General features: G+C 36.0%; 1 protein-coding gene across 7 annotated transcripts in view; it reads right to left on the bottom strand.

The window, feature by feature from the left end:
• FUT9 (fucosyltransferase 9) overlaps positions 1-17,174 on the bottom strand; it is a 105,348-nt gene that overhangs the window by 20,667 nt on the left and 67,507 nt on the right. For 3 of the 7 annotated variants that reach the window (XM_032183680.1, XM_032183682.1, XM_032183681.1), the window contains one exon: positions 4,836-4,938. The exons of 3 other annotated variants lie outside the window; for them this stretch is intronic. The gene's annotated coding sequence lies outside the window, so the exon portion shown is untranslated. The remainder of the gene's footprint in view (positions 1-4,835; positions 4,939-17,174) is intronic. One more of the 7 variants, XM_032183683.1, reaches the window with a different exon arrangement.

The raw sequence follows: 17,174 nt of genomic DNA, 5'->3' as shown, positions 1-17,174 counted from the left end.
ATTACTGTTGAAGTTTTCCTGGTTGTTGGCCACAGTCTAGATATGACCACTAGGCTATCAAGATCTATATACTCCAAACAATAGGAGTAAAATAGAGGGTTTCCTGGTCATCAGCACCCTCCCTTTAGCTTTGCAGGTCTGAAAGCTGTTGTCACTCAATGCATAATAAGCCTCACTTTCTCTATAATAATGGTGGTAGATGCTTGCTACTGTGTGTCATAAGTCTGAAGGTATATTTCCATTGTAAATACAGAATATAAAACCCAGTATTTGAATGTCATACCCACAACTCAACTAACACTGTCACTGTCATTTTAGCATCCTAATTACATCAACATTGTCCTTTGTGACTCATACTGCAGATTTCCAATCAAAATGTCTCTGATGAGGGAAGCTGCATTATAGCAATCAAGCAGCAGAACAACATCTCTAAATAATCCCAGCTTATTCAACATCCCAACTGCACTGTAAAAAGGTGATCTAAACAGCTAAATATGGCAGGAAAGTACACATCACTATGTGAACAACTCTGGCTTAGATAGCTGATGAGGAGCAATTAAATATGTCTGAGTATTGCCAGAGTTCAGTACACATTACCCATGGAACCACATAATGATGAATGATCATAAAGAAAAGGTGAGAAAATATACTTTATGCCTGTTAATATCTTCTCTGCATGCCCTGTTTTTATTATTATTATATTATCTTTTATTTATTTATTTATTTAAATTCAAGTGAATGGGGAAGCCTAAACTTGCATCAACCTTAAGTTCCTGGGAACCACAGCATTGTGAATTCACAAGAACCAGAGCTTCCGTTTTCCCAAGGAAATACATTCCTAGCAATTGCAGCTGTAGAGGAAAGCTTGAAAAAGCAACCTGGTGTACCACAAAAAATAAGATAAAAAAATACAGTACTGATTACAAGAAATCCTATTATGGAATTGTAGGAAAGCAGCTCCCGAGTTTCAGTGCCGGGTACTTCCAATACAGCTTACAGAACTCAGTTCTTTTTCTCTCAAGGTGGAAGACTTTTAGTGTGGAAAGTTTGAAATAGTCCCCAAAAATGCTTCCTCCCCCTACCCCCCCCCCCCCTTTTTTTTTTAATTTCTCTTTTAATGTCACATGGATCCAAACCATTACTGCAGACTATGTGTTTGGAGCAAAATTATACTAAGTATACTTGGCTGTGATACTTCATTAGGAATTGATGTAGCAATTGAGTAGGCTCAGAGTAGAAACATATTTGGGTGATATTCTCTGTATTTTGGAACACATCTGAGAGGTGGAATGGGTATGGTCTGAATTGCTTTAGCTGTATTACTGTCACAGAATGACTATTATACTTCCGAGAAATTTTTCTTTGGTTAGATGCTCCTGTGCTGCTTTGCTGCATGCTAGGGCTATGCTAGATAGCATATGCTGTGAGGTATTTTCTGCAGTCTCTTGTTAGACTTTTTTTCTCCCCAACTTATCCATTAACATCAGTGGTGGAGAGTCCCATCCTCTCTGGAGTACCCCAGGACACTGGGATGACCAGAACCCCTCCTTAAGCTTGTATCTTCTCTGAGAACACTGTACCACTGCTGTCTGTACAGGACTGCCATTTGGTAGAGAGAGAGCAATACCTGTGGTTTGCCTGCAGTGTTATAATCACTGTCCCCATTGCTATAACATGAAGAAAGGTGAAGAACAGTTTTATTTTGTGATAGTGAAAAATATTACAGAAATTCTGCTGGGGAAAAGATATGCAGAAATAGAAAACACCCTGTTTCAGAGTTACTTATAAATATCTAAAAATGTCTGATTTCTTATTTCATTCAAAAAAAGACATCAGGATGCTTACAGAGCTCTCACCTCTGGGATCCACTTCTGGGCAAGACCCCCATCCTGAGAACTGTCAGTACCGATCAGGATGCTGACCTGCAGCACGTCTTCCCAAATGCACACATCCTCCCCATTCACATTTTACTCTCTTCCACAGAATTTCCTGTGATTCTCAAACTTAATACTTAATCAAGGTATCCATTTTTAACATTGTTCCTAAAGGATTTCTAACTGTTACAGCATAGGTTTGGAAATGACAATATCTCTAGGGTGTAGTTAGAACTGTTGCCTGGCCAAACCGTCAACAAGCTTTTTCAGAATAACTGTGGAAAGCATAATGACTGGGCTGGTATTTAATTTTGTGGTGAACAAAAGATTTATCTCACTCAAATAAAATCCTCCCTCTAGACCAACAGGGAGAAGTTTATCTCAGTAAAAATTCATTTACACATTTAAAATATCATTTAATCCCTTTACACGGAAAAGCACTCTTTAGGCTACCATAAAAGAGAAGCTATAATCATAGTTTTGGCAGAGACTAAATACAAGAGGAACCAACTAGGAGGATACTCGCAGTTTCAGTGTGGATGACGCTGATACCTAGTTTGCTTGGGTGGTGGGACAGGTGATGGTGACACTGGTAATTCAGATCTTCTTCCTGATTTAGTTTCCTTGAATGTAAAATGAAGTTAAAAATACTTGCCTTCTTTATAAAGTGTTCTGAAAGTACCTACAGAAATTATCATGTAACTAAGATCGGTTCCCTTGTACTTACTGAATCTTCTGTTAACCAATTAATTGAAATCTGTGCCTGCTTTGTGCTTGCAAATCAGCACAGATGAGATCCAGCAGAGTGGAAAAATAAAAAACAAGTTATGGTCTATCAAGATACATTTTAATATCAGTTTCATGTCATGTGCAAGAAGTAGGTTGCACTGATTGCAGAAGAAACTCTGATATGCTCTACTGATAGACTAGTAGGTCCATATCATCAGATTATAGCCTTGGATTGCTTGCCCTCTAAGTAAGCCCAAATCAAGCCACTCTATTTCAGTGATGGTGCGAACACAAACTGTAATCTAGCTGATCTGATGTACCCGACCTTTAGCACGATGTCAAGAGGGCTAGCTGTGCTGATGACCTTAAACACAGCCCAGGGCAGAACTAGCTTACTTCCTGAGTATGGCCAGAGCAGTGTTACAGCACAGATCTTACGCAGCACAAATGCGTAATGACAGTCCTTATGAAGAAGAGATTCTTAAGGTTTCCATTAATTTGTGCAAAAGGACAATGAGTTTCTCTCATTGTGACTTCTCTCACAAGGCACACATAGGTGATCACACGTTGCTAGGCACTTGTGTCAAGGCCTTGCCATCTGAAAGACTGCTGTGCACTTTCTTTGATGGACACCAAGACTTTTAGGCTGGTAGAAGCAACCTCTGTTCTGGTATGGCTTCAATACCTGGAAGAAGCATTTCTTAGTCTTAGGATGATATAAAGAAGGGATAGGTAGAACTGATGGTTACAGAGGAAGAGAGGAGTAGGTAAATACACTCAGAGCTGATATTTTTACATTTCCTCTCCCTTTGTATTATATCATATGCTTAGATCAGTCAATATGCTATTAAAAGGCAAATGTTAAATTAAGATATATTTGCTACAGGAATATAACCCAATCTTTCATTCCACTTTCTGAGATATAGGAGTAGGTAGTATCAACAGTCTCTCTTCATCTGCTCATTACTACAATTCAAGTATTTTTATCTGGCATAGATCTTAAAAAAAGAAAACAACAAAAAAGTAGACTGTAACACAGATATACATTAGTAAATATATATGTATTTATGGAGATATGTCCCATATTACCCCTTTACTGCCTGTTAGTATTGTATTAAAGCATCTATCAAAACAGAATAAGAAATAATTGTTTTGGAAAGGATTATAAAGTTTCTAGTGGTGATGGACTCTATACTTCCCAAGGTAGAAGTTGTCCCTTCCTGTGTTCTTTTCAGCTGTTTCAGATTATGTCTCCAAACCATGATTTTCAATTCAAAGCTCTTTTGATAGAACATATGAATTATAGTTGTTATCACATGAAACCCCCTTTTTTTTTCTGAATAGTAACTTTAAAATTGCCCATTGCAAATCTGTAAGAACACTTTCTTTGTAAAGTCATAATCTTGTTTTATAACATAGTCAAAATGGCAACAGAAAAGAGTGAAACCCATGATTTCCACATTATTTCAGAATCTCTTAAGAGAATTAAAAAAGGAAGAACTAAAAAAAAATAAAAAATGTAATGATCAGAAGATTAAATCTTAAGAGTCAACAAGTGCTTCCATTCCTCTCTGAAGACTCATGTATAAAATTAATTTTTAAAGCTTCTTTTATAGTATTTTATAACTGTTTTACATAGTATGTTATATCTACTTTATACAGAGTGCAAGCAAACCACTGAATTTTAAACTATAAGTTAATTAAATATAATGAATTTTAATGGAACACAGAAATAAATTGTTACATCTTACAATTTGCATCTCATAATGATGGCCACATTAAAATTCCTTATTAATACATCTAGTGGTTTTAAAACCAGTTATAATTTAAACTATTGTTATGAATCTTAGCTTTCTCATATAAATCTTCCTTGAAAAATGTAAATGCTAAATTTAGTTTGCAGAATATGTTGCACATATAAAGTCCCAAGTCCCAAGTTAATGAAATGCACTAGGGTTCTCTTTGCAGAAGCACTAAGGGGGTACCCTTTCCAAAAGCCGGTATCATCTATATGCTTTAGAAATCTATCCCAATTTTCAAAACAAACCTAGGCATTTTAATTGGGACTTCATTATCTTAAAAATTAGGTGTCTGTTCTAAATTTTTCATATAATCTACATCTCATATTAAAGAAGAGAGAGGGATATTTCTCAGTAAGTCATATGTCTCATCATAAGATAACTATCTTGGACATTACATGCTTATTTCTCTGAGAGAATTGAGAGAACTTACTTCCCCTTGTAATGGAGAATCATTAACCCTCTTTTGGTCTTTGGTCAGTCCTTTCTGGGTTGGAAGGTGGGGGACGCAAGCTGCAGCTGGATATAACGCTGTTCTGGAAAACAGAAGAATCAAATCCAAATCCCTTCTGTGTTTGATTTAATTTCTTATCTTTTACGCAAGAGCTTAACAACTAAGCCATAAGGAGGCATTCAGAAATTAAGATCTCAGTGCATCCCAGAGTGAAACTTAAGTACTTGACTACTGCAGCAGACCTAACCAAGCTATTCTGGTTGTGGAGGTGAACATCCTCCCTCTATGACACATCACAGAATAAAGCAGTTGCATGTGAGAGCCTGGAGATGATGTAAATGTCTACTTCAGATTCTCAAACAAAACAAATTTTAATTAGTGATATTGTAAATCAATAACTTCAGCTACTTGTCAAATAGATGTTCTTCCTCTAACTCCATGCCAACTGGCAAAGCTTAGACAAAACTGGTAATGAAGTCTGAGTATGCAGGTAGCACAGGGAAAATCCGTTTGGATTTGAGGATCCTATCAGGAGGTGCTCCAGGCACTGGAGCAGCAGTTCCCCTGCGGCCTGTGGAGAGGCCCCTGGTGGAGCAGGCTGTCCCCCTGCAGCCCATGGGTCCCACATGGAGCAGATCTCCATGCTGCAGCCCATGGAGGAGCCCCCAGTGGAGCAGGTGGATGTGGCCTGCAGCCCATGGAGAGCCCCCGCAGCAGCAGGGCCCATGCCGGAGCTGAAGCCCATGTGAGAGGAGCCCATGCAGCAGCAGAGGATCTGGGGGGAGCTGCCGCCTCCCCCCACGGGGAGGGGGCCCCGTGCTGGAGCATTTTGCTCCTGGGGGATGGACCCAGTGGTATGGAGCCGTGTGGGAGCAGTTGTTGAAGAGCTGCTGCCTTTGGGCAGCCCCCGCAGGCTCAGTTTGGGAAGGATGGCATCCCGTGGGAGGGACCGCACATGGAGCAGGGGCAGAGAGGGACCATGAAGGAGCGGCAGAGACGAAGAGTTAGGGACTGCCCACAGCCCCCATTTCCCTGTGCTGCTTGGGGGGGAGGAGGTAGAAGAGGGTGGATGGGGGGAAGTTGTTTTTAGTTTGTTTTGGGTTTCTCACTGCTCTACTGATATTAATTGGCAATACATTAAATTAATTTTCCCCAAACCAAGTCTGAGACAGTAATTGGTGAACCATCTCCCTGTCTATTTCTACAAGTGCCTGAAGATCAAATGTTTTCTGTTTATGTCAGAATCATTTAACGTGCCAGGGCAATTTTCTAAAGTTTTTGGGTACTGTTCATTAATTTACATTCATACCTTCAAATTCTGCCTTGTCCTTCCCTTGCACTTGCTTTTCAAAATGAAATTTCAGAAACTGTTATACAAGGTGCTTTTAAAAACCACCCTTCCCTTTCCTAGAAAAATGCAGAGTTTCTAGTCTTTTTTTTTTTTTTTTTTTTTTTTTTTCCCCCATAACAACAGGTTTACTTAAAATGTCATGTACAATAAATAAAGAAAAGGGAGAATGTAAATGTTAGCCTTTTAGGGTTTTGATATGTTTGAAAACCAAATCCAATTATACCTCCATATTTGCAATTCTTTATCCTAATAAAGTTGCCGTGGGTGTTTTCTGCTATTTATACCATGAAAACATGAAGAAACAACATGATTATTTTCAGATTTGTGTTTAGATTTTTTTCACATCATAATCACATGAGAAAACTGCTTGAATGTATTCAATATTAAAATCAGCAAATAGTTTTTAAAGGAGAGAAGATAATTAACTTCCCTTTTTAATGATGCTTCTAATTTAGATTATGCATGAGATGTATCATAACTGAGAGAGATTTCACAGGAAAAGACTGTTCTGTAGCTAAAGTACTAAACTCAGAATCAATACAGTTTGATTCTGTTTTCATGTCTTCAGCAGACTTGCTGTGTGACCTTAACTGAATTATTTAATTATTCTGCTCCACAGTTTATCTGTAAAATTGAAATAATGACGGTCAGATTACTGAGAGGATGTGAGGATTAATTATTTAATATTTACATCTTCAGATAGAATAGAGTTAGAATTATATTATAGAATTATATGTTAGTTAGAATTATATGGTGAATGGTTAACATTATTTTGCTACTACCAAATTCTCAAATAGTAGCCTGGCTATTTTATTGTACAGAAATATTAATTTTTTATAGTCTTACATCTGACAACTACTCTTCCTGAAATGTGTTAAAAAACAAATGTAAAGTCCTTCTCTTGGCTTTTAAATCTAATTAATGCCCAAAGTACTCCAAGAAGGGGTAGAGAACAGCACTGTTCAAGTCTACCTTTGTTGCTCCCACCTGCCAGTTCCACAGAAGGACGAGTAAAAGATATCTTCCAGATAATAGATATTTACCACAATCCAATTGTTAAAATAAATACCACTACCACAGAACAAAACAACAACAACAAAAAGAAAGAAAGAAACAAACAAAAAACACCAAACCAACCAAACAGAAAAACCAAACACAGAAACACACAGTGCATTCACTACAGGCTTATAATGCAGGTCCTGGAGACCAAAATAAATAAACAAACTAAACACTTTCTGCTTCTGGCCAGAGCTGGCAATTATACTCACAGGAAACAGACAAGATTTGTTTTGAAGGTGATGGGCTCCTGAAGTACAGATCTGTCCCACACAGAATCTGGCTACCTCAGATGTTATTCTATGCAAATCTCTCAGTCAGTGGTTAAAAGAAGAAGGCTGTATATATACCCCAAATGTGTATGAAATGCACTCTAACTGATGATAATGAATTGTCATCATCAATTGATAATTGATAATTGGCAATTACACAGCAATATTAATGATGTACAAGTACTACCATTTTGAATCAACAAGTAATTGCCAGAAAATGTCTCTAAAAATTTTCAGCATAGTTGTATTCGATATACTGAGTTAAATGGCCTTTTTAATTCAAACACTTTCTTGACATTATTGGCTGTACTTTGTGGATTATTACGTTGAACTGGAGTGTGCTGATAAAGGTCTTCAACTTCTTCAGATATGTGATGCAGCTGAGCAAGTTGAACTTCCCACCTGTTTGATTTATCAACGCAAGCTAGAGGAAGGTGGCATGTATCCTTTCTGGTATTAAAAGGAATGGAGACCGCAAGTGGATGATTGCTATCCCCGTGACCATATCCTAGGATGAGTCCTGCATACAAATACCTGCTCCTTATCACAGGTAGGGCACACAGCAAAGTCTGGGTTAGCTCATAGCTCAGCTGTGTTTTGCTCCTGCATATGTGCAAGGAAAAGTGATTTTAACTGTAGTGCTGAGGCACAGCTTGGAGAACTAAGAGCTCGTGCAAATACTTTGGAGAAAAAAGAGAAAGCAGAACTTCATTATTTCTTAGCAAGGCACCCAACACATTTAGAATAGATTATACTGAAATGCGATGATTTTAACTCTTGTGCCTGAGGATGATGCCAATAAAAAGCAGCTATTATCTAACATAGCTTAATATGAAATTTTTACAAATGGTTCATTTGTAAGAAAGAGGTCCCTGGTGAAAGGCAGGTTACTCAGATAAGCTGTGAGACCATAGTTTTTCACCCAGGAGTAAAAAGCATGAATTAGCCTACGATCTTACAGTGATGCCACAAGCAAAGATTAAACATTGTGAAACAGGCAATCTATAAGGTTCTTGAAGCTTAATGTCCAACAAAATCCCAATAGAATAAACTGTCTAAAATGACCTTTCTTATTACCTCACATTCTGTGAACACTGTGACAATATAAACACAGATAATTTAAAATAGCCTAACCCATATAAACACGATGTATGTGTATAAAAACTTCTCATTTTTGACTTGAATCTCTCCCGATATTTTACTTATCTCTATTACCTTTGGAGTCAGAAGCTTTGTTTCTGAATAACTGTAGAGCCTGCCTTGCTATAAACAAGCATTAAGACCCCTACCTGATTGGGGAAGCTTGTATTTCTTGGTCTTGATGAGCAAATGCAAGACTCACAAGTTCCACAACATAAAAAATAAGAGCAGGTGTACCTCTGAAGCAATTTGGTTCTTGTACGACTGCTGCTCAGACATAGAATCGTACATTATGCAGCCAGAAAAAAAATCACACAAAATTTCCCTGAGTTTTTCTCACATAGAATAGAAATGAATGGGATTTGAGCATAATTCCCATTGAGCTAAATTCTCTACAAAGCCTTATTCTGATTCATAACAGCAAGAAAAACCTGATCTGCTGATTCAAAATAAAAGCAAACTCCCCAAATAATTATTTTAAAGGACAGTACCAAGTTTTCTGATAATTTTGTTGGTCTTGGTCAATCACCTTACAGAACATTATTATGACCTGATAGGATATACAAAAGGCAGTGAAATCAGAGCAGCAAAAACTCTTAGTTAAATACTACTCTCTTTACTTTCAATGAACAAGATCGATTAATTCTAGGGCCAAGGTCTTTCTGTCCAGTAAAAATTTGCATGCTCTTGCTTTAGTATGCAGAAAAGTCTAATACCGCTATTCAAAAATAAACAAATAAATGAAATTTCTTTAACACAGAGAAAAATCTAATGCTATTGTAAAAAAAAAAAAAAAAAAAAAAAAAAAAAAAAAAAAAAAGTAACAATAAATAAAACCAAGGGACACTTTCCTGTCTATGTTTAATCTGCTCTGTGGACTTTGCACAAAAGTATTGTCATTAGAAGTATGAAATGTGATGAAATCAGAAATGTTCTACACCCTGTCTATAGACTAAGCTGAGCTGATATAAGAAGAATGCAGGGTGGTGGATATAAAAATCTTCTCCATCTTTCAGAATCAGGATCAAATAGACCATTGCAAATATGAAATAAATAAATAACTGTCCAGGAAATAGAATAAATCCTCAGTAACACAGGTTCAAATATACTTAATGAAAATGTTGTTGCAAAGAAAATATCAGAATAAAATACTTAAGAAAGTATGGAAATTACAGCTTACTTACTTGGTTAAAGTGATGATTAAATATTTGTCAGGTAAAGTGACATGGTAACATGCAAAACTATACATAAATATTACAGTGATGAAGAAAAACAATGATTTTAGGAACAGAACCATAATCTCTTCTATCAAGCTCAAAGAGAATTACCTTTTTTTTTTTTATGTGAACATTCTTAAATTCACAAAAAAAAAAAATACAGAGAGGAAAAAAGTACAATTTCATACTATTTAATGACAGCTACACAGCTACATCACAGCCACTGGCCATGACAAGTGAAAATACCAAATATGAACCAATGTAGTAAATAAAATTCCAAATGCTTGGAATGCCAACCAAAAACATTATTTTTGACTTACAGGTCAAAAAATTAGAATTGCCCTTAGGAGGACAAAACACATATACTTCAGACCAGTATGATTATATTTTTAACACATGTCAATTACATTTACAACCCTGGATACACATTTGCAATCTATCAGAATAATCTAACTAAATGAGTGTCAGATGTGATTAGAAGCAGCAGAAGGAGGCAATGCAGTTAGAATATCAAATAGGCACAACATGTTTAGCCCTTTTCTGCATTCTGTCTACCCAGCTTTACTATATGTTTGCCATAGCTTTCTGCCCTGGACTCTAGGGAAACAATCAAAAATGAGAAATGTAAGATTTTATAGACTCATAGCCTTTCTTTCATTTCCTAGCCATTTTTAACCCTTTAGATATTTCAGTTGTTTAGGTCTATCAGGTCACAATTAGGTCACAATGTGAAAAAAAAAAGGTGATTTTTATATGCCTCACTCACACTAAAAGATTTTGCTGTCACTGACTGTATCAGTAAATGCCTCAGTATTGCTCTTGATTAGCCACTGGTTTTCTCTGGATTATGCCAAATTCACCAGCAACACTGAGGACAAAGCCTTCTGAATATTCCCAGCACTTGGCTGTGCAAAGCAAGGATTTCAAGTGAGTGATGCCTCTTGCATTAAAACTGTTTGGACTGCTGAAGATGCAGTGAGACCTGCCACAAATACACAGGGGGTTTTGGAGCACAGCTGGTGACAGGTAATGGTGACATTGCATACCCTTACCTTAAAATTAAGAACATTTATTAAATATGTGCTTATAAGGCCAAAATTGTAACAGAAAAACATACTAAGTTAAAAAGGAATTAACATCTACTTGCTGCTACAGTGAAATGTCCCAGTTAGGGACTTTTCTGGATACCCTGGGCAGTCTCTTACAGAAAATATTGAAAATAGATAACAGCACAAAACCTGCCACCTATCTGTGCTTACCAAGGGCATTTCTTTCCACCTCCGTTCCTCCAACAGACTGTTTTTTTTTTTTTTTTTTTTTCCCCACAATGTCTCTATTTACCCCCTCAGGGAAATCCAAAGTGAGCATGTGCCTTTGCTCCACCTCATATCACATCAGCTCTCAGTCACCCACATTCTCACAAGCTCTTAGTCTGATCTCAGCTAGGAATCATTAACTCTGCTTAAACAACTCTTTATAAAGATATCACTAATATAATGTATGCAGTACACAGTCAAGGTCAAGCTGCTTAACATGTGTGTTTGCTCAGGTGTTTTTGACTTTCTACCTGCAAAAGTGAGTATGTGGACTGGGCTAGCAAGTTTGATGCTCTAAGGGATAATAAATGAAATAATTGGGGGTAAGTTTCTTCAGCTGCATCCATGAAACTGGATTCTCAGACTGGGTTTTTAAGATTTTTTTCATTGTTTTAGAGACAAATTTCATTTTTCTTCTGAAAATATTAGCTAATATGTAGATAAAATACATAATGTTAGAGGACATTGCATTACTTGAGAAATAATGAAATACATGTAATTTGCATCTGTACTGTAAAACATATGTAGAAAAGAGTAAAGTTAAGACTGCAAATGGAATTTGTCATTTCCTGATGAGTACAACTTTATAATAAGCTATGTTATTGCATATCACCAGAAAAATTGTCACACTTTTTTTTTTTAAAATCTTTGTAAATACCATGCACTGAAAATTTACATTACATGGAAATCATAAATACTTTGTTGTATCCAAAATATTTTATTATGAATTCCTCTAGTTCAGTGGAATTTGCTTCACGTTCATGTGTTAAAAGTGATGACTTATGTAATACATGTAGATGATGCACTCTATAACTGAGTTTAGGTGGCTCAGACTTCTTTAGCATTTTGTAAGAAACACATGGGCACAGGACCCTTTCTTTTACAGAAGCATGTGTGCTTGGATGACCAACGCAGTTATAGTTTCTATAACAATATGGAAATTAACATATATATTGGTAGGTTCCTGCAATAACCCATCTGAACAGAAATTTTGAATGTATTTGCACCATGAAGATTCACATACATGTGGAAAATTTGCCACAAGGAACATTTTTTCTGAATCAAGATAAAATAAATGAATGCAGCAAAAGATAAGAAGAAAGACAAAGCAGAATTAAGATCACGTGTTTAAGTATGCATATCCAAACTGTTTTAGAAAGCTTAAAATAGATTTATATCAGACATCTGGTTTGCTCTTGAATTTATGACAAGGTACTTCTTTCCAAACTTCTTTCCTTAGGTCTTAATGGGAAGAGAATATGATCAATTTATGGATCAATTTTAGGAATCTATTGTAGGATTAAGAGGCTACCTCAGAGAAACTTCCAAGGTGTTTGCCTCCATAGCAAAAGAATGAATAAAGATGGACATGGTCCAAGGTGTTGTGATGTGCAATGTCAAAAACACAATGGCTGACCCTGATGTGGTAGGAAATAGGACAAGAAATAGAGCTTCAGAACAGAGGAAAGCATACTATAATAACCGACAGGACTATTTTGGCAGATGCATTTTTTGTAGGCAGAAGAGTGCAGTGAGAAGACTAGTTAAAAAAACAGGAGAGCAAATAACAAAAATCAGTTGTGGGTTTTAGCAGCAGTGGCAGGAAAACACACTTTGGAGGAATAAGTGGCCAGAGATGGCTTTATCATGGCAACAAAGTAGAAGGAGGAACTGAAAACTTTCTTTAGTGAGTTAAAGGGTCACTCTTTCCTACCAGATGGGTTGTCTGGGCACACTACACATATTTCCTCATGGCAACCCAGTCTGAAGGTGGGAAGGAGCAAGTCATCCGTATAAGAGAAACATCCCTGTGCCTGCACACTAAACCAATCACTGCTTCTCCTCAGTTTATTCCCTTTCCTTTCCAGTGTATAACACTATTGTTCTATTTACCAAGTATTTCCCAACATGGTCTACATTTCCCTATGATGATTTCTATTTGCTCAGTGCTTACTGAATCCCCTATTTTTAGAATTTAAAGAATTTCGATTATTTTTACTGAATCCCCTAAATAATTGAAATTCTTTAAATCTAATCATATTACTTATTAGCTTAGTACTTTGTGAGTAGACAGCTAACTTTGCACATAGCCTCTGAGATGTTAGAACTTGTGAGGACACTGTCCTGGCTGCCACAAAGGTCAGCATTATCTTTTCTCTTCTCTTCTGCTGTGTGGGCACAACAGTGAAGGTGTTCTAACCTTGTTCCTTTGAATGAAGGGATTTTCTCTGTAGACTATGTCCTATTTGAGCACAGGTGAGAAGGGTGCTTTATAAAATGCATTTATGCTCAACAGGTGGTTAAAGAGCCTATATTACCAATCCCAGGGATGCTGTGTGTATGAATTATTTCTCAATAATTGCATTGTTTCTGAGTTAAATAATTTCCTTACCCATTTTTTTCATCAGTTTTCTCCACCAAGTCACAGGTATGTTATCTAAATGCAAAATAGCCCTAAAATTACCCTAGCACACTACAATCCCTTCCCAAACTGAAAGTTTCCATCCCAAATTATGTTTCACAAATCAGCTTTCCATCCTGCAACTTTTCAATTCTCTTCATTTTAAGCATTAATCTCTGAGGTCAAATCATCTTAAACACTTTTTGAAATAAATTCTGCACAGGAGTTAACTTCAATTTCATCTTCTCAGAACTCATATATGTCTTCTATGGATTTCTGCAGGCAGTAAAATGGCTACTTCATTCTGACTTTTCTCAGTAGCATGATGTTTTTTCTTTCAGTAGTATGTTGACTGTAATGTAACTCTCAGGGGTATTTTTATCATTATTATTATATATATATATATACTTTTTTTTTTTTTTCTAGTGTAAGAAAAAAAATGAGGAGAGAAGAATGCAGTGCTCAGTGTTATCTTTTTAAGAACTAGAAAAGGGCTCAGGCAACTGCAATTTAATGCTGCAATGCCTAAATCCTACACACTGAGAACCAAGTATAACATTTGCATTGAAAAGTGTGCAATAAGAAGTCAGGTGTCCATGTTCCCTTGAATGCATGAAGAACATTTTGCAGCTATCAGCAAGTGAAACAATTTGGTGCTTAAATGAGTCCAGAGGAGGGTGAATCTACAACTCTTTTTCTGTTAGAAGCAGGCACTTGGTAGTTAGTCATCTCTCTTAAACTGAGAACATGAAGCCCAGCTCCTGAATATGGCTACCAAGCTGGATGTTGACTGGTCTTTGCTTCCTATGATGGGAAGGGCACATAGCTGCTTGAGTGCAGCACTCAATTGGAGTGAGTGGTCTCAGAAAACTGTCCAAGCCAACAAGCAGTAAGTCATTATGGAAAGATAATGTGTGTGCGTGTAACTTTTCTTTTTTCCCTGGTTCGGCCTGTCAGCCAAGAAAACAAAAGACAAAAGGAGTAAGCATGATACCAAACCCTGAAAGGTTTTTATCTTTCAAATCTTATTAGCTCAGAACTTTGTGTTTATGACATTCACCTGAGAAAGAGTGTGCTGGAGGTTTCCTGCAAATGTGCTTTATTTTAGGTACTCAGAAAATATATTGTTTGACCTGGAGATAATTGTAAAGATAAGTAGATTCTCCTTGCATAGAGGATGCACAGAGACAGCCTAGTTATATTGCCTTAAAATGTTCAACTTGAGAGTAGAAGAACCTTCTGTGAGGTTCTGTGAGAAGAACCTTTCTGTGATGCTACCTTGGATTTAGAGTAGGAAATGTTTGTTGTTGGATTTATTTTTTGTCTTTCATTTGAAATTTGTGCGTAGTCACACTAAACTCAGCAGAACTAATTATGAATTTAGCAACAAGCACGTGAAAATTATTTGGAGGGCTTTGGACCCAAACTAACTGGTATGTCTACTTCATCTCCAAATGACAAGCTCCCTGGCTGCCTGCTTCTGGTCTGCTGGGATAACCTGTGCAAGATTAAACTTTTTCCAACTTCATGCAAGAAAACTTTTTTTTTTTTTTTTTTTTTTTTTTTAATCTTGATACTATGTAAATCCTTTAGATGGGAATCAGGCTGCATGATATAAAAAACAGGACTAATCTCTTGAGAGCTGAAAACCCTTCTACCTTAACTTGATAGTTGTTGATCATTTCTTTGTTTGCATGGGGACGAAAAATCCTAATGAGCATCTCTGTAAATTCCAGTGTCAATTTAAATATTATTGAAAAACTGCTCAAGACTTACAAATGTTCTATTACAAAGATTACACTATACTGCATAGTGGTCTTTAATAAGAACCGAAAGTGATTCACTTTCAGTAACATTTTTCACCTTTTGATTCCTATAAATTCAGCTAGTACACAAAATAAACTTTTTTTTTTTTTTTTTTAATATATGACTAACGTGAACTGCTAGTATTGTTATTACAATTATTTATATATATATATATAAAAACCCAGCTACCTCAACCTAGCATCCTTAAGAAAAGGATTGACAGCCAATGCACATTGTTCATCAGAACAGCTGAGATCTATTTCCACCACAAGTTTTTCTCTGTTACTTTTAAAACATCAAATAATTTAATTCACCCTTCTATCTGAAATGGCATTCGTCATATCTATTTTTTTTTCCATTTTCAATTCTTTTTGCTATTTTTGCTTTTGCTATTTCTCTGTATTTTTCTTATGTTTTCATATGTTTTTATATGTTTATGTTTCATATGTTTTTTATTTGTGTATGTTAAAATAGATTTTAAAGCATTTTGTATAAATGAATAACTAGAATCACTTTGTATTTCTTCACAATTCAAAATGCTGAAAAGCTTTCACCATTCTTTAATGTGCTAAGTTTCTAAAGGAACCACAGCAAACATTTATTAAATTGCATGCTGGCAGTTCTACTGAGCTGTTACTCACATGTGTAGAGTTAAGCACAGGAAAAAAATTAAGACTATAATCATCTTTCTGTATATATTTAGAGAATATTGATCTAGAGGCACAATTTGGAGTCAAGTGCCAGATTTTTGGTTTGACAAAGGCAAAGCTGTCACATTACATATCTTTCTTCGCACCTGCTTATTGATACTAAAATTTTTGGCACCTTCCACATAGAATCACAGAATCATTAAGGTTGGAAAAGACCTTCAAGATCATCTGGTCCACTGTATGAAATAAGCATCAACTTAAATAACTGAATGTGGACAATCTTATTGTAGCTTTCTGTATATTGGATTAAATATAATGCCCAATAAGTATATTGGGCTAATATATATTTTAAATATATAGTTATATATAGAATGTTTCTATACATATATGGAATGTATATAGAATTCTATATACATGTATATAGAATGTTTCTATATATATATTATATATTGTAAAATATACATGATATATTAAAAATTATCTGTGTTGAGTATCCAATGGATAAATTAATAAAGTTCCTAAAATGACAAATAACTTTTTAATATAATATTATGTAAGATCATACCCCTTTTATTTTTCAACATTTTAAAAAATGGTAGTCAATTTGTATCACTCAGCTAATTATGACAATTTTACTTAGATATGTCCTTTGATATATTGCAACTTCTTCTGGAAAGAAGGCAATGAATGATTATGATTCCCTGGTTCAGAAGGTGGATCGGACCAGATGACCTCCAGAGATTCTGTGAAAAAAATGTAGTTTCTTTCTGGAAATTCTGCTTGAATAAAGAATTCATGATCATTTCCCAATTCAAGGTTTAGAAGAATGTTGGCCCAGCATTCATGTCTGTATCTTCAATCCTTTTGAAGACACTGCAGCTATGTTTAGGTAAATATGACAAATAGCAGAACAGGCTTAATAAAAATCAAAACCAGATTTGTTTGAATAGGGATTGCGTGATCAGGTTATTTACTAGCAGAATAGAAACTACCCAAGGCCACAGGACCTTAGAGGGAAAACATATTCTACGCAAACAGTGAAGACAGGCTGAGCTTTATGGAAAGAATTATTTTAGAGTTTGAGAACTGTTGTCTCTGGTATATATAGC

The sequence above is a fragment of the Aythya fuligula genome, chromosome 3, assembly GCF_009819795.1.
Source record: "Aythya fuligula isolate bAytFul2 chromosome 3, bAytFul2.pri, whole genome shotgun sequence".
Classification (NCBI taxonomy): domain Eukaryota; kingdom Metazoa; phylum Chordata; class Aves; order Anseriformes; family Anatidae; genus Aythya; species Aythya fuligula.
Note: the sequence above shows the minus strand (reverse complement) of the source record. Positions and strands in the feature narration are given on the sequence as shown.